Genomic DNA, 19,925 nt, shown 5'->3' with positions numbered 1-19,925 from the left:
AGGGCTTCTCCAATATGTGGACCCGGCGGTGGGTCAGCAGGACGGAGGAATAGCTGAAGGCCTTCCCGCATTCGGGGCAGGAGAATGGCCTCTCGCTTGTGTGACCCGCTGGTACCTCTGCAGGACAGAGGAAATGCTGAAGGTCTTCCCGCACTCAGGGCAGCTGAAGGGTCTCTCCCTAATGTGGACCGGCTGATGGCTCAGCAGGCAGGAGGAATTGCTGAAGCCCTTTCCGCACTCAGAGCAGGAGAACAGTCTCTCCCCGGTGTGACTGCGCCCATGAGTCTCCAGGTCAGATGGGAAACAGAAGCCTTTCCCACAGTCGCCATACTTCCACGGTTTCTCCACGGGACGGGATTCCTTAGGTTTCTCCATGACCGAAGCTTCACCTGCACACAAACGCGTGTACAGTACCTCTCTGCCGTGAATTCCTCTTCCCAGTCTGTATAACATTTACTGGCTCCACAACCAAAGTGCTGCAACAGTAGGGTCTCTCTTCCAGTCTCACTGATGCTGAAAACGTACTGAAACAGGAACTAAAACGCTTGGTTCCTTCTCACAGAATCATGGTCGAAAATTGTTATAGTCCCGATGGATTCAGTGACTGTCAGACATTGACGTGAAATTGAGGACTGCAAATGCTGAAAGGTCAGAGTCAAAGTGCAATGCTGGAAAATCACAACAGATCAGGCAGCATCCGAGGAGCAGTCGAGTCAATGTTTCAGGCAAAGCCCTTCAGCTATTGATATTGAAACTTGCGTCTTCAGATCTTCAAATAATCTGTAAAAAGAGATTACAAAAATCATCACTGTCAGTCCAGGTGAGAAATTCCAAACAAGCAATTCTACTTTACGCAGAACATTCTTTTCTTTTTCCACAAAATTGAAAGCACCATCCCACCCCCTCTCACTCCTCTATTCTCACTCCGCTCAAACTAATTCTCCCGATGGTACTGATTCAGGATCTTACAGAGACCGAAAAGTGAAAACATCAAGACAGACACCTCTGAATTTTGGATACATCCACCTGAAAGTTAGTATCTTTCACGATATGAAGCAGTGAGTAAGTCTGATTTTGGGAAGCAAAAAAAGTACCAATTCAGGATGAACCTTCAATGCAGCTTCTTGAGAAACAACCAGACACGGAATGGTTAACATCTGGGGAGGTGGAGGAAATGAGATATCAAGGCATTGGCACCGACACCAGACAGGAACTGAACATACAGGCATGGCAAACATTACGGGCAAGCCAGAGTCATTGAGATACACAGCACAAAAACAGGTCCTTCAGTCCAACTCATCCGTGCCGACCAGATAGCCTAAATTAATCTCGTCTCATTTACCAGCACTTGGCCCATATCCCTCTGAACTCTTCCTATTCATATATCCATCCAGACGCCTTTTAAATGCTATAATTGGATCTACATCCACTACTTCCTCCGGCAGATCATGCCTTACACTTGCCTCCCTCACGCCAAACATACTACCCTCCTGTTCTGGACTTCTCCCATCCCTGGGAAATGACTTTGTCTATTTAACCTATCCATACCTCGCATGACTCTATAAACGTCTGTAAGGTCACCCCTCAGCCTCTGGTATACCGGGGAAAACAGCTCAAGTAATGCACTGCGTGTACTTTTAGCTTCACACTCGCTGAACCTCCCTCCCGTGTAAAACATTGTTTCCCTCCCCAACACTGTCCATGGGAAAAGCCAAGAGTGCTGAGACTCTGGAGTTGGGGGAATGCCACGTAGAATTCCTACAATGTGGAAACACGCCATTCAGCCAAACAAGTCCACGCAGACCATCCAAAGTGTAACCCATGCATACAATTTCCCCTATCCCATTTCACTACACTACACTACACTTACTGCACACTCTGGGCCCATTTAGTATGGTCACTTCTCCCGAAACCGCACATCGTTAGACTTTGGGAGGAAACCAGAGCAGCCGGAGGAAACCCACGCAGACACGGCAGGGAGAATGTGCAAACTCCACACAGACAGTCGCCCCAAGGCTGGAATCGAACGCTGGTGCTTGGTGCGGTAACGCAGCAGTGCTCACCACTGATTGTGCTACTTACGTGTGCAAAAGGAGGTGGGGCCTGGGAACTTTGTTAATTGTACCACACAGTGGATTGTTGAGTCAGGTTAAATCTCACGGGATCCAGGGAGAGCTAACCAACTGGGTACAAAATTTAGAAGCGCGTTGTTGTAGATGCTGGAATCCTTCCTGAAAACAACAAATGCTGAAGATCACAGTGGGTCAGGCAGCGCTGTGCCACTCTATTACCGGACAGTGTGGATGTGGAGATGATGTTTCCACTAGGAGAAGGGTTGAGGATGCCAAGTCATTGAGGGCATTTAAGACAGAGATAGGTTCTTGATTAGTAAGGGGTCAAGGGTTATGAGGAGAAGGCAGCAGAATGGAATGGAGAAATATATCAGCCATGATCGACTGGTGGAGTAGACTCGATGGGCCAAATGGCCTCATCCTGCTCCTGTGTATTATTGTCTTAAAGCGGAGCAGTAGTCTTAAGAGGTTCTCACAAACTATTTCAGAATCCTGAAGAGGAGTTGTTGGACTGGAAACCTTAACTCTGCTTTTTCTCCACATATGCTTCCAGTCCTGCTGAGTTTTTCCAGTGTTGTCAGTTTTTGTTTCAGTTTTCCAGCATCCACAGTTCTTTGTCTTATTTATCACAGTCATTTCTTGCCTTTCCCAAGTGTCTGGAACTTCATCTCCCTGATCTACAAACTGTTCAGTTACCCTAGAAATGACCGCTATCTCCTTATCAGAGTAGACCCCTTTTTTGCAAAATGATTGTTCAATTCTGTGACCAAAATAATTGCATTCGTAATTACTTACACCAGGGACTCTCAATATCTCAGGCAAGAACACAGCCAGATTTTTTCAGACAGTACATTTATGTGATTTGATACAAATCCCTATTCCCTACTTTACCAGCGTGCTGCTGGGAATGGAGGGTTTGAGTTAAGAAGAAGCTGGGACATTTTTCCAACGAAGCCTAGCAAGTTGACAGATAACTTTATAGAGATTTTTAAAATCAGGAGGGGGAAAAAATAAGGTGTCATTTCCTGGAGGCTCAGAATATTTTATTGCTCCAGAAGGTGTAAAAGGGGGTAAAAGATTCAGCAGAAATCGAGTAGAGCTGAGAACAGACAACATTTTACTCTGTTTGAACAGGGGGACCAGAGGACAGAGAAATCAGGACCTGAAATCGAGCTGACACCAGACTACCATGTTATCAGTGCTTTGACAATGGCACTTCTGTGCGGGGCAGGTTGAATTATGAATTGAATAGTAACTTCCTCAAGGAAACTGTGCAGGAAGGGCCGGGCCTGTCTCTGTGGCGCAACTGGTCAGCGCGTTCGGCTGTTAACCGGAAGGTTGGTGGTTGGAGACCACCCCGAGACGGCGCGTTTGTTGTTCACGCTCAAACCGCTTTCTTGGCTGCAAAGATGCGCGTTTTTAATGGTGTCTGGAAAATGTTTCCCAAACGGAAATCTTTTCCACTGAGGAAGCACAAAGGGGTTTCTGAATTGATTGAATTTCTAACGTAAAGGACTACGGATGCTTACAGTCCGAGACAGAAAGCGAAACTGCTGGAGCAACTCAGTACCTGGATGAGGAAAAAAAAGTTCTGAAATGTTGTCTCTGATTCTCTTTCTACAGATGCTGCCTGACCTGCTGAGTTGCTCCTGCAATTTCTGGTTTTGTTTTTAACTGAACGCCCATTTCATCTTTCGGGATGAAACACCCAGAATCGCCATTTGCAGATATTTAACCCTTTCGAAACCTGTGAAGTGATTGGATTCAAACAAACTCTGCAATGATTCACTCTTTCTCAGCTCCACAGGCAGAGAGACCTGGGAAATGAAGCTGTCAGTGTGGTTCTGTATTGGTGGGCTGAGAGGTGAATGCGATGGACATGAAATCCATTGCGGGTTCCCTACGCAGGTGTGAACCCTGCCGACTACAGTTGAGAACTGTCGTCAAAAGGAAAGGGAGATTGTTCCACGGCTTTTTTAAAGATGCAAACCAGTGGAGGGGTTGAAATATTTCAATCACATTGGGACTGGTCGGGAATCTGCAACCCACTGCCTGTCAGGGTGGAACAAGCAGATATCCGCAGAGCTGCTTTTGAGGATATGAGCCAAGTGTTTGGAAATGAGACGAGAACAGTGAGGGGCATGAAGTCGTGGTCGAAATGAGGCAGGCACCTGAGGACAAAGGTGTTTTATTTGCCAGTGAAAGATACTGCTTCACAAATTTGGTACAATGGAAGGGAAGCAGTGACGGTGATTATCTTTGGCTGTTCACCTTGTGAATGTTCCCATTGCTGCCCATGTCCGTATAACGTCAGAACTCTGCAGCATGGCGGCGTCAGGTCCGCACAGTGCCAGGGGCGCAATGGATGACGCATCTGACTCCACCGACCTCTTTGAAATGCAGCTCACAGCTTCTTCACACACCCCAATTAATCTTTCTCATTGTCCTGAAGCCGGCATACGGTTTGAATTCCTGATCTGCAGGAACGAGACTCTTTTCACTGTCTCGCGTCAGTAAGTGTCCCTGAGAACATCAACGTCACGTCACAGCGCTGTCAGAGGAGGGGAAGCTGAAAGAGCCCCACACGCTGCTCACGGGCACATTTCACTTTCTCCAACTCACCGCCCCAACCACTGCGGCTTCTGGGAGTGGAAAGGGAACAAACACCAAAACCCAGTCTCCGCTTTGTAAATCTTCAGGAAATAAGAAGAACTAATTGTCCCTTCCAATCTTCCATCCTGGCCTGACAGCGTTGATTTTAAATGGCTGTCCAGTTAGTGCCGATTCGTTTTGGCTGAAAAAAATCTTCCTTATCTCATCCCAGCATTTCTTGCCACAGAGAACTGTGCGGCAGAGTTCATGTATAAATTTCCTTGTATGGTATTTTGTAAATAACATTCGTTCGCGGGTTGTTTGTATTTAAGGTTCACTAGCCGTTGTTTAATGCTGAGAGAGTTGAGTTATCTGGAAATCATTTCACAGATGTCTTTAATGTAAAGTAATGTGGCTAGGGTTTCTGCAGACGTTGTGTCTGCTAGTGTCAGTTTGTTGATGTGAAATCGTCACACTGGGTTTATTGGGTAGGCAAAAGTGGGGACTGCAGATGCTGGAAACCAGAGTTTAGATCAGAATGGTACTGGAAAAGCACAGCAGGTCAGACAGCTTCCGAGAAGCAGGAAAATCGACATTTCGGGCTTAAGCCCTTCCTCAGGAATAGAGGCAGGATCCTTCCAGGGATGGCGAGATAAATTGGGGGGTGCTGGGCCGAAGGTAGCAAAGAGTACAATAGGTGAATGGGGGTGGGGATGGAGGTGACAGGTCAGAGAGGAGGGTGGAGCGAACAGTTGAGAAGGGAGATTGGCAGGTAGGACAGGTCATGAGGACAGCGCTGAGCTGGAAGGTTGGAACTGAGGTATTGTGGGGGGAGGGGAAATGAGGAAACTGGTGAAGTCCACATTGATGTCCTGGGGTTGAATTTATCAGAGGCGAAAGGTGGGGCGTTCTTCCTTCAGGCATCGGGTGGGGAGTGAGCGGCGATGGAGGAGGCCCAGGACCTGCATGTTCTCGGCAGAGTGGGAGGGGGGTTGAAATGTTGGGCCAGAGGGTGATGGAGTTGATTGGTGCGGGTGTCCTGGAGATGTTCCCTCAAGCGCTGTGACTTGACTCTGCGAGGAGTCTCCAGTCTCCCCAATGTAGAGGAGACCGCATCGGGAGCAATGGATACAAGCAATGACATTGGTGGAAGCCTTCTCACGATCGTGGCCCAGGTTCGATTTCCGGGCAGGGAAGCAATTTACATTAGAGCTGTGAGGGAGTACTGCTGTCTCCCTGGTGGTCTAGTGGTTAGGATTCGGCGCTTTCACCGCTGCGGCCCGGGTTCGATTCCCGGTCAGGGAAGTATTTCTCACTGGATCTTTTGCCTACCCATTCTCCTTAAATGCGCTGTGCAGTTCCTTATTGGTCTTCGTCGTTACTGGCTACTGCAGTGTGTATTGCCTCGTTGAAATAGTGTCCTGATTCAGGCTTGTTTGTATGTGTAGGGATCATTGCTTCTGTAGCTAAGTACTTGGTTCGTGTGTGTTGTTTTCCTGTAGACGCTGTTTTGAATTTACCATTGACTGTTCGCTCTACTGTGACATCTCGAAATGGCACTTTGTTGTTGTTCTCCTCTTTTGTGAATTTTATGCCAGTAAGGATATTGTTGATGGTGTTGTAGGTTTCCTCTAATTTGCTTCATTTTTTGATGACAAAAGTGTCATCACTGTGGCGGACACAAAGTTTGGGTTGGATCGTTGGAAGGGCTGTTGGTTTGAGACTCTGCATTATTGCTTCTGCTAGGAATCCTGATACTGGTGGTTTCATGGGTGTTTCGTTGATTTGTTTGAGGCTTGTTACTGAATATGAAGTGGGTGGTTAAGGCACAGTTCCACAAGGTGGATAGTGCTATCTTTGCTGATGAAGTTGGTGCTGTATTTGTGTCTTTGGTTCTTCGAGTAGTGTCTTCAGTTTTCTTTGGCCACGTTGATGTTAATGGATGTGAACAGGGCTGTTATGTCAAAGGACATCATTATTCCATCCTCTTCTAACTTAGTGTCTTTGGTGAGACTATGGCCTGAGGGGGGCTCCTGGTTTGAAGAGGAGGAGAACAACAACAAAGTGCCATTCCTAGATGTCACAGTAGAGCGAACAGTCAATGGGGAACTTCACACTAGCGTCTACAGAAAAACAACACACGCAAACCAAGTGCTTAACCACCGAAGCAATCATCCCAACACCCACAAACGAAGCTGCATCAGGACATTATTTCAATGAGCCACTACACACTGCATATAGAGGATTATAAAATCATGAGGGATACGGATGAGGTGAACAACAGGTGTCCTTTCCCTCAGCTGGGGGTTTCAGGATCAGGGAGCAAATATTTTGAGGTGAGTAGAGAAAGATTTTATAAAGACAGAACAAGGATCGTTTTTAAGAGAGTGGTCTGAGTGCAGAATGAACGTCCAGAAGAAGTCATAGAGTCACAGAGATGTACAGCACAGAAACAGACTGTTTGGTCCAACTTGTCCATGCCGACCAACTATCCCAACCCAATCTCGTCCCACCTGACAGCACACGGCCCCATATCCCTCCAAACCCTTCCTATTCATATACCTAACCAAATGCCTTTTAAATGTTGCAATCGTACTAGACTTCACCACTTCCTCTGGCAGTTCATTCAATAAACGTACAATCCTCTGCGTGAAAACGTTGCCCCTTAGATCTCTTTTGTATCTTTCCCCTCTTATGCTAAACCCATGCCCTCTCGTTCTGGACTCCCCCACCCCTGGGAAAAGACTTTGTCTATTTATCCTATCCATACCCCTCATGATTTTATACACGTACAGTTACAACGTTTAAAAGACATTTGGATAAGTACATGAATATGAAAGGTTCGAAGGTTTATGGGCCAAACACTGGTAGGTGCGACGAGTTTAGTTTGAGAACATACTCAGCATGGACGAGTTGGATTAAGAATCACAACATTCCTTGCAGTAATTCACCACCCTGGTCCAGACGAGAATGACAAGCATGTCAGAAACCGCATCACGACTCAGACATAGACCCCTAATATTAGGACGGATACCACCGATTGTGAATAACCTCAGAGAGAGAGACAAGTGACAGACAGTCGCCGTGGATTCGATGGGCTGAACGGCTTCTGTCTGCGCGAGAATGATGCTACGTGTTTATGCCATTCCACTGCCTGTCTCTGGGACAGAGAGGCTGAGGGGGCAAAACTGGTTCATTTTTAACCGTCCCTTCCGTGTTGGACTGCCTGCAGTCCCTCAGCTCAGAGCCGTGGGGATGACTCTCAGTGAGTGAAGGTTTCACTCGGATTCTCTTCATCTGGGACACTTGGGGCTCAGATGTTAACTGCTGCGCGGTCGCAGCAAAGAAAGCGATGCCCACTTTGCAATAGACTTTCCGTAAGATTGCTGCGTGAAGACGATTTCTGAACACCAAGAAGGCTGCACAACAATGTGAATTTACGTGGGTGAAGAGTCCTCGGTGTCCATTTCTTTCTGTCCTGCCAGCACAGCATCTTTCTATCTCTCCGATAACAGACCCTTGGAGAAAGTTCACAATCAAAGTTGTTCATGTTCCCCGCATTAACGTAACTGAGACCTCTCACCCCAAGGGTTTCAGAGATAGAGAGAGCAGAAGAGCGAATGGACTCTACCCGCCCCCCGCCCTACACTCCGTCCCATCCCCCAAAACAACGTGCAAGTAGAAATGAAATGGTTGAATTATCCACCAGTGGAGGTAGTCGAGTTCCTGGGGATGAGACAAATATCAGCGCCCCGGGGACAGAATGACAAGCAGATGTTCTGGAAACGCTTTGCTGCTTGCAATTGTTGGAGCAATGTGGAATGTACTTCACACTGAGCAAGTTTCAGCTGGCTCAGAGTCTCCGATGTACATTGCTGTGTTTGCCGCCAGCTCAGAGAGAGAACAATAGGAAGGACGTGGGAGTGAATAACGATCCGCGTGAGAGGGCGAATAACTGTTAATGGAGACTGTTAGCGGCTAACAATACGTAGTGTGTCATAGCAGATGAGGTGGTAACAAGGAGTCGTTTGTGCGGCAGGGGTCAAGGACATGGGGGAGTTCAGGCCCTAAAGTTATGGAACTCGATATTGAAGACCGGAGGGCTGTAAGGTCTCCAAGTGGAAAATGAGGTGTTGTTCTTTCATCTGGAGCTAGAACACTGCTGCAAGCCTGAGACAGAGATGTTGGCCAGGGAACAGGGTGATGTGTTAAAGTGGCAGGCAACCGCAAGGCCAGGGCCTTTTTCCTGCGGGCAGAACCGGGATGTTCTCCGAAGCAGTCACCCAGTTTATGCTTCATGCTACATTGGGGAAATGACACTGTGAGCAGCGAATGCAGTGGACTAGGTTGTGGCAAAAGTGCTGCTTCACCTGGCAGGTATGTTTGAGCCCTTGGATATTCAGGAGGGAGCAGGTAACTGGGCAGGTGTTACACATTCGGCGGTTGCAGGGGAAAGTGCCTTGGCACTATGGGAGGTGGGTGTGGGGTGTTGCGAGTGAAGCAAGAGTGGAACCGAGGTGGAACCCCTGGCACAACGGGTGCGTGTTGGGACCATAACCCAGCTGAGAAAGCATTCTCTCCTATTCACTCAATGTCGTCTTTAGCAGCTTTCCGGTATAACAGCGCTCTGTTCTGCACCTCGCCTTCTCATCTGCTGCCGAAAATAGCTTGGACATAAATATTTCCCAGTGATATACTGGCCCAATGTGCACAGTCGAGTTGATACACTCGTGGAGGTTTGCGTGGTCTTCTCCTGTTCTCTGTACCCTATGTTGAGGAGGGCAATGCTTGTCACTGGCCACTCGGGTGTCAGAGAAAAGTTTCGAAGCAAAATGGTTGAATTATCTGCCAGTGGAGAGAGCCCGGTTCCCGGGGACGGGACAAACAGCAGCAGGGAGACTGAATGAGAAGCAGCTGTTCGGGAACCTCTTTGCCGCTTGCAATTCTCAGAGCAATCTCAAATGTATTTTATACTGAGCAAGTCTCAGGTCGCGCAAGCGGTGTGGGCGGTTCGCTGTGTGCTGGCTCTCTGGTTCGTTGGTCTAGGCGTATGATTCTCGCTTAGGGTCCTTTCCAGTGCCGAGTTGCGAGAGGTCCCGGACGAGCCCGCGTTTTTTAACTTGACTTGTGCAAAACTGCCTGATTAAGTTTCTCAAAAAACGCCTTCGTGAAACGAGGTTGGGCTGTCTGGAGTACGAATGAGGCAGAAAACAGGGAAGTGAAATAGTTGGAGATGGTGTTCAACAAGTTGACGTGAGTGGTGCGGTGTTTGAGGAATGTCAACAATCAAGGGAGATTGGAAAATTGGAACAGCTCTCCTCGGAGAACCGAACTTTTCCAAGTCATGAGGGACCAAGAAACAGGAAATAATGTTGTGAAAATGCTCCCACACCTGAAAGGATCCACAACGATTCGGCAGAATTTTAAAGTCACGAGGAAAAGAAGGAAAAGTGACATGAGGAAGAACGTTTTCGTACAGGGAGTGGTTAGGGTTAGTAAGTCCCTGTCTGTCATTGACAAAGAGTGAGATTCAATGGACACAAAAGGGAATTCGGTGGTCACGTTCAGATGTGCAGATTTACGCTGAGAAGGCGAGAGAATGAAACGAATAGAGACACACGTTTACTTAAGTGTAGAACCAGCAGAGCGAAGGTGGGCCGCATGGCCTCCGTCTGCGCTGTGACACATGTTGTGATTCAGTGTGAAATCACAGTTCGACCAACAGAATGTGGGAATTTAGAAATAAGTTTATATTTACACAGCCTCCATACATCCGCGAAACAGCATATTACACGGCAGCAGTGGAGGTCTTTGACATCAGGCTCGAACGTGCTTGCCGCGTGCCAGACGGAAACCTGAAGTGTTCTGTGGAAGGGGCGGCGCGTGCAGCAGCAGAGTGGCGCAGCGGGAGCGTGCTGGGCCCATAACCCAGAGGTCGATGGATCGAAACCATCCTCTGCTATTGTTCAATGTCGCCTCGAGCTGCTTTCCTTTGGATCGGTGCTCTCTTCTGCAAGTTGTGGAGGAGGATCATAAGACACAAAATATATAAGAAAAGATTATCGTGTCATGTAACATAAATGTTATGTTGAAGAAACCTAGATTGCTGTTGAGCCTTTCATCTTTTAAAACGGGTTGTAGATTTCGGTTCATTAATCTGTAAATCCCAGAACTTTTTAAATGTCACATTCTCCAGGTAACTTTAGGTTCTATAAAAGGAGGTGACACCTCAGGTCAGACAATGCATGAACGCTGTGATGGTAGGGTCTATCTGTATCCTAATCTTGAGTGAGACTGGTTCTATTTCCAAATATATAATCCTGCAAACGCAGATTCACCCCAAAGACTTCGATATGTGAGCGCATGCATGAGAGAGAGCGTGTGTGTGCGTGTGCGTGTGCATGCTGGGTACTGTGTGTGTTTGTGTGTGTGTGTGTGTGATGGAGTATAAGCATGAGAGATGGTGTGTGCGTAGGTTTGAGTGTGGGGATGTATTACTGTGTGTCTGAGAGAGAGCATGTCTATCAGAGAAGGTCTGCATGAGCGTGTGAGTACGTAAGAGAGTGTGCTTGTGTGTGAGAGAGTGTATTGTGTAGCCTGGTCTCCTGTAGTGTGCCATGAACCCAGGGTCTCGGCTGAGGTCATTCTCATGTGTTCTAAACTTGGCTATCAACCTCTGCTCGGCCACTAGATCAAAGACGGCTGAGGCACGAGAAAGGACGGGCGGGGACACTGGTGGTGGTGGATAAGGGAGAGAAATGGAGAGGGGACAGAGGTTGGGGAGTAGAGAATGACTGGGGTTCAGAGGGTTGGGGAGAGAATCGGGGTGCAGTGTGAAGAGGGGAGAAAGGGCGGGGGCAGTGGGTGGGGAGAAAATGGACAAAGGGCAGAATGGGAAGCGAGAGACAGCACAAATCCCACCTTCCCCAGGACTGGTGTCAGTGTCCTACGAACTGGAACCCACTCGTCCCACAGCAGATTTGCGGCAACCATTTCTCAATATAAGCATGGCTAAGGCATATCATCCCTGCAGGCCATTCACACCGACCTTCCCAACAGCATCCCACCCAGACCCACTGGATTACGCTACAGCCCTGCAGTTCCCCTTGGCTATTTCCTGATGAAGGGTTTTGCCCAAAACGTCGATTATCCTGCTCCTCAGATGCTGCCTGACCTGCTGTGCTTTTCCAGCACCACACTCTCGACCCTAATTTCCAGCGTCTGCAGTCCTCACTTTCGCCCTGTAAGGGGTGAATGTTCTATGCCTAGTCTTTTAAATCCTTTAAAATCTTTTCCCCTCACCCTAAACCTATACCCTCTAGTTTTGGAATATCTCTACCCTGGGCAAAAGACAAAATGCCAAAGGAATAACATGTCGAGGCACAGGGAAAAAAAAACATTTCGACAAAAAATTGCTTTGGTATTTTTCTCTCGTATTCGCATTTGGACACTTAAAATTTGTGGAGGTGCCCGTGTTGGACTGGGGTGTACGAAGTTAAAAATCATACAACACCAGGTTACAGTCCAATCGGCTTGTTTGGAAGCACTAGCTTTCGGAGCGCCGCTCCTTCATCAGGCGGTTGTGGAGTATAAGATCATATATTCTGTGTCTTACGATCTTATACTCCACAACCGCCTGATGAAGGAGCAGCGCTGTGAAAGCTAGTGCTTCTAAATAAGTCTGTTGGACTATAACCAGGTGTTTTGTGATTTTTGACTTTAAAATTTGTAATAAATTCCTGCACACTGAGCATGCTCCGCGGTGTCAGCAAGCACTGCGCATGACCGCCATGGTCAGCAAAGCACTGCGCATATTCCTTGGTGCCCGCAGAAACTGCGCGTCAGCTCCTTTCCATGGACCAATGGATAACCTTGGAGGACCGGAAGGAGACTGGTCCTCCAGCCAATCAGAGCCGGCCATTGTCGAAATATGGCGGTTGGACCGTGCGCTTTGAAGCTGATGCTGCACCTTTCTCTGTGAACTTCACCCCAGACTGTAACTTCCTTTCTCTGTCTAACTTTTGTGAGTACAACAGTCTGTTTCTCACCACTTTTTCCATTTTTTGTTTCATTCTGGGGTTCAATTGTTAACTTGCAGCAACTGAAAGGAAAGAGTGAATCGAGGGAGGGGGCAGACTCTGAAAAAGTTGATCCAGGTCTGTCTCAATTTACAAACACATGGCAAATGCAGTGACACAATCTATAGCCTTTGATGTTAAAAAAAAGCGCAGAGTGGAGGCGCATTGTTTAAATGGTGATATGTTGAGATGTGATGAAAGTGAGATGATGGAGATCAGAGTTGAAAAGAGTGGCACTGGAAAACCACAGCAGGTTAGGCAGCAACTGAGGAGGAGGAGAGTCAATGTTTTGGGCACGAACCATTCATCAGGAATGATGAGTGGATGGACAAAGGGGCCTCAGCGTCCTTCTGAACCAGTCGATGCCAGTTGTCAGACAGGAGCAGCAAGCAATCAGCAAGGCAAGTGGTATATTAGCAAGAGGAATTGAGTTCAGAAGTGGGGATGTCTTCCTGCAGTTAGGTCAGTCATTGAATGTATTCAAGGCTGAGTTCATTTGACTTTGAAGAACAAAGAATTGCTGAGTATTGGGGGGAGGTAAGAAAATGGTTTTAAGACCAGGATAGAACAGTTACAGAGTCATACCGCACAGAAACAGACCATTAAGTCCAACTAGTCCATGCTGACTGTGTTCTGAAACTAAACTAGTCCCACCTGCCAGTGTTTGGCCCAGACTCTCTGAACCTTTCCTATTACAATTGCAACATTTAAGAGGCATTTGGATGGTTATATGAATAGGAAGGGTTTGGAGGGATATGGGCCGGGTGCTGGCTGGTGGAATTAGATTGGGTTGGGATATCTAGTCGGCATGGATGGATTGGACCGAAGGGTCTGTTTCCATGCTGTACATCTCTATGAATCTATGTACTTATCCAATGTCTTTTAAACACTGTAACTGTACCTGCATCCACCACCTGCTCTGGACATTCTCTGTCTTAAAATAAAAAGGTGCCCCTCATGTCTTTTTAAAATATTTCTCCTCTCATCTTCAAAGTTTGCTCCCTAACGTTGAAACACCCATCCCAGGGAAAGAATACCTGCTGTTCACTACATCGATACCCCTGAAGATTTTATAATCCTTTCTAAGGTCATCTCTCAACCTCCGATGCTGCAGTGAAAAAAATCCCACCCTGACCACCTAGATGCCGGTATATTTATATCCAGTTATGAACTGTTCAATGCTGGTGCCGACTGGAAAGACCAAATGACCTATTCCTGCTCCCAATTCTCATACTCTGTGTCCAGGACAGCAAAAGACCATATGACATAGGTGCAGAAATTCGGTCATTCAGCCCATCAGATCTACTCCACCATTCAATCACAACTGATACGTTTCTCAACCCCATTTTGAAATTTTGATTTTGGAAAGGCAGATCAGGGCAGGATCTGCAAAGTTAATGGGGAGTGTTGTTGACCAAAGATACCTTGGAGTGCCGGTTCATAGTTTCTTGAAAGTGGAGTCGCAGGTCGACAGGATAGTGAAGGAGGTGTTTGGTATGCTTTCCTTTATCGGTCAGTGCATTTCAGTACAGATGTTGGGAGGTCATGTTGCCCCCGTACTGGACATTGATTAGGCCACTTTTGGAATACTGCGTTCAGTTCTGGTTACCCTGCTACAGGAAAAGTGTTGTGAACCTTTGAAAGGGTTTGGCAAAGATTTACAAGGCTATTGCCAGAGTTGGAGGGTTTGAGTTATAGGGAGAGGCTGAATAGGCCGGGGCTGTTTTCCCTGGAGCATTGGAGGCTGAGGGGTGACTTTACAGAAGTTCATATGGAGCATGGATAGGGTGAATAGCCAAAAACATTTCCACATAGTAGGGAAGTCCAAAACTAGAGGGCATAGATTTGAGGTGAGAGGGGAAAGATTTAAAAGGAACCTTATGGACAACTTTCTCACACAGAGAGTGATGCAAGCATGGACTGAGCTGCCAGAGGAAGTGGTGGAGGCTGGTATAATTACAGCATTTTAAATGGCATCTGGTAACAGGGTGAATTGAGAGGGATATAGACTAAGTGCTGACAAATGGGACTATGTTAATTTGGGATATCTGGTCAGCACAGACAATTTGGACTGAAGGAAAGCAGAAGTATTGTTGTGAAGACTGGAATTTCAGAGCAGCTTTCAAAGATATTTTGTCCTTACTGGGAGCAGAAGCTACAATGAAATCTTTCATTTGAGAGACAGCAACTGAGTAAGTGCGGACATCCAGGATTTTGATGGAATGTGGAACTTGTTGCAATGTGGGGTTGAAGTGTTTTAAGTAAAGTATCCTGAACAGGAATCCTAGTGAAGGGTTAGGTGGGTTTTTGTTTTAAACTGCTCATTTCTTTCAGCCCCAAAAAATGTACTTCCAATGCTGTGCATCAGAAGGAGCGGTGAATCAGTAACTGGTATCATCAGAAGCCTTACGATTTTCAGTACTGCAGGTATTGCATTGTTGCATCAGCATTGTAAAGGTTATCGGCAGCAGTAGGAGGTGTGGGCTGTATTCACTGGAAGCGATGAAGCAGTTCGCTAACACACATAGGAGAGGGCAGGATGGGACTTGTCTTTCAATTTGCAGAAGTTGGGAGGTTCTGGGAGCTGTGGTTCTGGGCAAACACAACTGCAGTAAATCATAGAAGCCCTACAGTGTGGAAGGAGGCCATTCAACCCATCAAGTCCACACTGAGCCATCGAACAACTTGCGACCCAGACCCACCCTATCTCGTCGTTTCTGCGGGTGGGTTAGACTAGGTAACAAGATTAGGGGTAGGTTTAAGGCAGAGGCGGAGGGACTACGTCTCCTGGAGAGTGGTGAATCTATGGAATTCTTTGCCCAAGAAAGCAATAGAAGCAGGCATATTCAAGACACAGTTCAATGGGATTTTGGATGGTAGGTGAATTCAGGGTAGTCAGGATAATGCAGGTAAGAGGAGCTGAGATGATGGATACATCAGCCATGATCTTAAAGAATGCCGGAGTAGGCTCGATGGGCCAAATGGCCTCTTTCTGCACTGCAGGGATTTTATGATTGCTTCATATGGTGTATATCTGATATTCGCTGTTGTACAAGCTGCATGGCTATGATTTTTCACCTTCTAATATAGTAATGGAATTACATCCCGTATTTCTTGTATTCATTTTTATTTTAACAGGTCAGCAGGACGTCTTTCAGCAACTTTACTGGCTTTCTTTCCTGAAGCAGCCTTGACATTTCATTTTCATATCCTTCATTCAGCTCCATTTCCAGCAACTTTGTAGGAAGGTTGTTCCAGGTCATTGTCACCTAAATGAAGTTTTCCTCTTTATATACTTAATGCTATCTGGCTGAATGAGGGTTTTCAGGTTTCTGTGTCATGAATAATATATGATCAGCAGGTATCTGGCAATCTAAGGAATTGTCACCGATGTTATGTTCATTTGACTGTACTGACCGTGACTTACTTCATGGTTTTATTTGCAGGAAGACATGGGGAAAGAAATCTGAAACCAAAAGATACATCAGCTTCTGACAGTCATTTGATTCATTGGGACTTGAATATCAGCAGCCATTCCAGTCGAGAAGAAATGTGTGCTTCTGTCTGCTTGGACACTGGTGTGGCAGGAAGAAGACTGATACACCCGAATGAGGGAGATTCAGTGCGGTGACCGTGAAAAGTACAGGACTTCACACCATTTACTCAGCTTGGAGGATCAAAGAGGCCGTTCACTTGCTCTCTGTGCGGGAAGGGCTTCACCTGCTCCTCCCACCTGCAGAGACATCAGTGAGTTCACCTCCCATCGCAGGGGGATTGAAGGAGCTTCGGCCGAGTGCCATTATCAACTGCATTAATAACCCAGTTCTGGGGACTCCCGGGTTTGAATCTCACCATAGCAGATGGCGGATTTGGAGTTCAGTCAGAAATCTGGAGTTCAGAATCTCATTATGAAACCATTTTCGGGGAACAAACACCCCAATCTGATTCACTCATGCTTTAGGGGAGGAACCTGCCGTTGTGGGAAAGGATTCACTCAGTCGTCCCAGCTGCAACCTTTCCCTGGTCTGGCCTATATGTGACTCTAGACCACAGCAGTGTGGTTGACTCTTGACAGACCATCTGCAAATGCGCGGGGGGAATCTTACTTGCATACAGGCTATGGGTTGCAATTGCTGAGTGAAGCAATACTTCCTCCAGGCTAAGGCTGCACCAAGGATCGAATTACAAAGGAACAACTCAGCTGACCAATAGTGAAGAAAGTGGGATGCAGGGGAGTGTGTGTGTGTTTAAAAAAAAACGCTACTTTTTGTGCACCTTTTCGCTGGGACGATCTGAAGCTGCAACAAAGTTGGGTCCCAACAAAAGTTACCTGAACTTACCGTCGGACTCAGACATTGAAGGCTATGAGATCCAACAGGTTTTTCTTTTAAAGCTGCTAATTTCTTTCAATCTCCGGCGGGAGGTTTCCAATGTCTTATATCAGAAGGAGCAGTCAATGTGTAGCTCGTATTATTAGAATTGTACATTTTTCAGGACTGATGGTTCATTGTTTCCTCAGCATTGTAAAGTTTACTGGCAGCAGTGGGAGGGGTGGGCTGTTTTCACTGGAAACATAGTTAAAAATCCAGTTATAGTCCAACAGGTTTATTTGGAAGTACTAGCTTTCGGAGTGTTGCTCCTTCGTCAGGGAGCTGTACAGCAGGATCATAAGACACAGAATTTGTAGCAAAATGATATATCGAACAAATCTCGACTGGTTTTAAGTGTTTTCATCTTTAGAATGGGTTGCAGGTTTCAGTTCATTAGTATGTAAATCCCAAAACTTCTTTTAAGTCACAGTTTCGAGGTAACTTAAGGTTTTACAAAGAGGTGCCATCTCAGCTCAGACAATGCATGAAAGATGTGAGGTTCGCGTCTGTCTTGAGTCAAAGTAGGAATTTATAAAATATTACATGGATTGACTGTCTGCAGATTGTGCACTTTTTGAGCAAAATAGAATTTATCTACAAACATAATTCTGGAAATGCAAATTCACCCCATAGTCTTATCTATGTGTGCATGCATGAGAGTGAGTGAGTGTGTGCATACACGTGAGTCTGGTGAGAGAGTGTGTGTTTGCGTGTGTGCATGCTTGGTTAAGTGAGAGTGTGCAGGAGTCTAAGTCTTTGAGAGGATGTGTGTGTGGGTGTGCATCTGAGAGAGTGCCTGCCTTAGTATGTGAGAATGTATGGCTGTGTGTGAGAGACAGAGAGACAGAATGTGTACAGTGTAATGGGGTCACCTGTAATGTAACATGAACCCAAGATCCTGGTGAAGGCCATCCTCATGGGTTCCAAACTTGGCTCTCAGTCTCTGCCCAGCCACGAGAAATGATTAAGCAGTTACACAATAGACACGGGAGAGGGCAGGGTGAGACTTGTCTTTCAATTTGCATAAGGTGGAAGGTTCTGGATGATGTGATCCAGGGCAAACACAATTTGGAGGACCTTCGGCTCAGAGAGGTGGAGCTGGAAGCCAGGTTGCTGACACGCTGGGAGGGCAAGGCGGAATGTTAATCAGATGCTTTTTATTCCGGGAGATGGTCTTTCCCTGGGTACAGAGCCTTCCGATGGGGTCAGTGGACAGGGTCAGGAGGGTGTGAGCCCGGGTCAGGCAGGTAAAGGGGATCTGAGAGAGGGCTGGGGGGGGGGGGGGAACTAACTGTGGGGTGGTGGGAGTAAGAACAACGTTAGGGAGGGGTAGATAAGGGACAGAAGAGTTACGGGGATTGCCTCCGTTCTCTGCAGTTGGCAGCAGAAGCACAGATGGCATCAGAATCTGGTGCCAGGATTCAGGAACCGCTAAGCTCTGGGCTGGAGAAGTGGGAAAGGGAGGTGCAATGGGTGTGGTCCAACGATGTCAGCAGGACACAGCCTCTGCTGAGGGCGCATGAGAAGTTAAAAGCTGCAAAGACAAAGCAGAACCTCAAAGCACTGGGTGGGGTGGTGGCTCAGTGGTTAGCAATGCTGCTTAATAACGCCAGGAGCCTGGGTTTGATTCCACCTTTGGGTGACTGTCTGTGTGAAGTTTGGCATGTTCTCCCCCTTGTGTCTGTGTTGGTTACCTCTGGGTGTTCTGGCTTCCTCCCACAGTCCAAAGATCTGCACTTTAGGGTGGATCAGCTGTGCTAAAGTGTGCAGGAGAGCTTGCATCTTTTAGGATGACCATGTTAGTTTTGGTTCCTTCATTTGTAAATCCCAGAACTTTTTTAAATTTACATTCTCAAGATAGCTTTTAACAATAGGTGTCACCTCAGCTCAGATAATGCATTGAAGGTGAGACATAAAGTCTGTGTCCCAATGTTAGGTCAGACTGATTCTATTTCTAAAGTGGGAGCTACAGAATCTTACATGGATTTATGCAGTTTTTGAGTAATTCGGAATAGAATGGACTTCTGCAAGGAAGTGTACAAACAACTGACCAGGAACACGACAGGCAACTACCAGCTGATCTGACCAAAGAGCACAACGTGAACTGACAGCATTCATCAAGACTTCTGAACCAATCCTTCAGCACCCACGGACTAGTTGAATCCGTGGACATGTCAGTACTCTACACCAGCATTCCTCACGATGATGGCATCACGGTAACAGCCTCAGTACTCAATACCAACAACTGCCAATCTCTCAGCACTGTCCTACAACTCATCCACTTCATCCTTGACCACAACATTTTCACCTTTGTCAACCAGTTCTTCATCCAGACACATGGAACAGCCATGGGGACCAAATATGCACCCCAGTATGCCAACATTTTCACGCAGAGGTTCTAACAAGGCTTCTTTTCTGCACAGGACCTCCAACCAACACTATACATCAGATATATTGATGACATTTCTTCCTGTGGACCCATGGTGAGGAGTCACTGAAACAACGATGCTGTGATATTAACACGTTTCATCCCACCATCACATTCACCACACTCTTTAGTATCTGTCTCATTTTTGAACACATACAGCTCTATCAAGGATGGGTATCTCAGCACTTCTCTGTACCGCAAACCCATGGATATCCTGACAGTGCTATACTTCTCTAGTGAAACATATTAAAACAGCCACCCCCTCTGGACAAGCCCTTCGCATATATAGGATCTGTTCAGGTGAGGAGGAACATGACAGACACTTGGAAGTATACAAGCATGCTCTCATAAGAACGGGGTACAATGTTCAACTCATCAACTGCCA

The 19,925-nt window shown here is 46.8% G+C and overlaps 2 non-coding genes across 2 annotated transcripts; both read left to right on the top strand.

Moving 5' to 3' along the window:
* The first annotated feature begins 5,897 nt into the window (after positions 1–5,897).
* On the top strand, positions 5,898–5,969 carry trnae-uuc (transfer RNA glutamic acid (anticodon UUC)). Its single transcript has one exon. It is a non-coding gene; the product is annotated as a tRNA-Glu (tRNA).
* A 4,585-nt stretch (positions 5,970–10,554) lies between these two features.
* On the top strand, positions 10,555–10,626 carry trnam-cau (transfer RNA methionine (anticodon CAU)). Its single transcript has one exon. It is a non-coding gene; the product is annotated as a tRNA-Met (tRNA).
* The last annotated feature ends 9,299 nt before the right edge of the window (positions 10,627–19,925 follow it).

Source organism: Chiloscyllium plagiosum, unplaced genomic scaffold (genome assembly GCF_037043375.1).
Source record: "Chiloscyllium plagiosum isolate Xiang-an unplaced genomic scaffold, Cpla_swu_hap1 HiC_scaffold_27, whole genome shotgun sequence".
In the NCBI taxonomy this organism is placed as follows: Eukaryota; Metazoa; Chordata; class Chondrichthyes; order Orectolobiformes; family Hemiscylliidae; genus Chiloscyllium; species Chiloscyllium plagiosum.
Note: the sequence above shows the minus strand (reverse complement) of the source record. Positions and strands in the feature narration are given on the sequence as shown.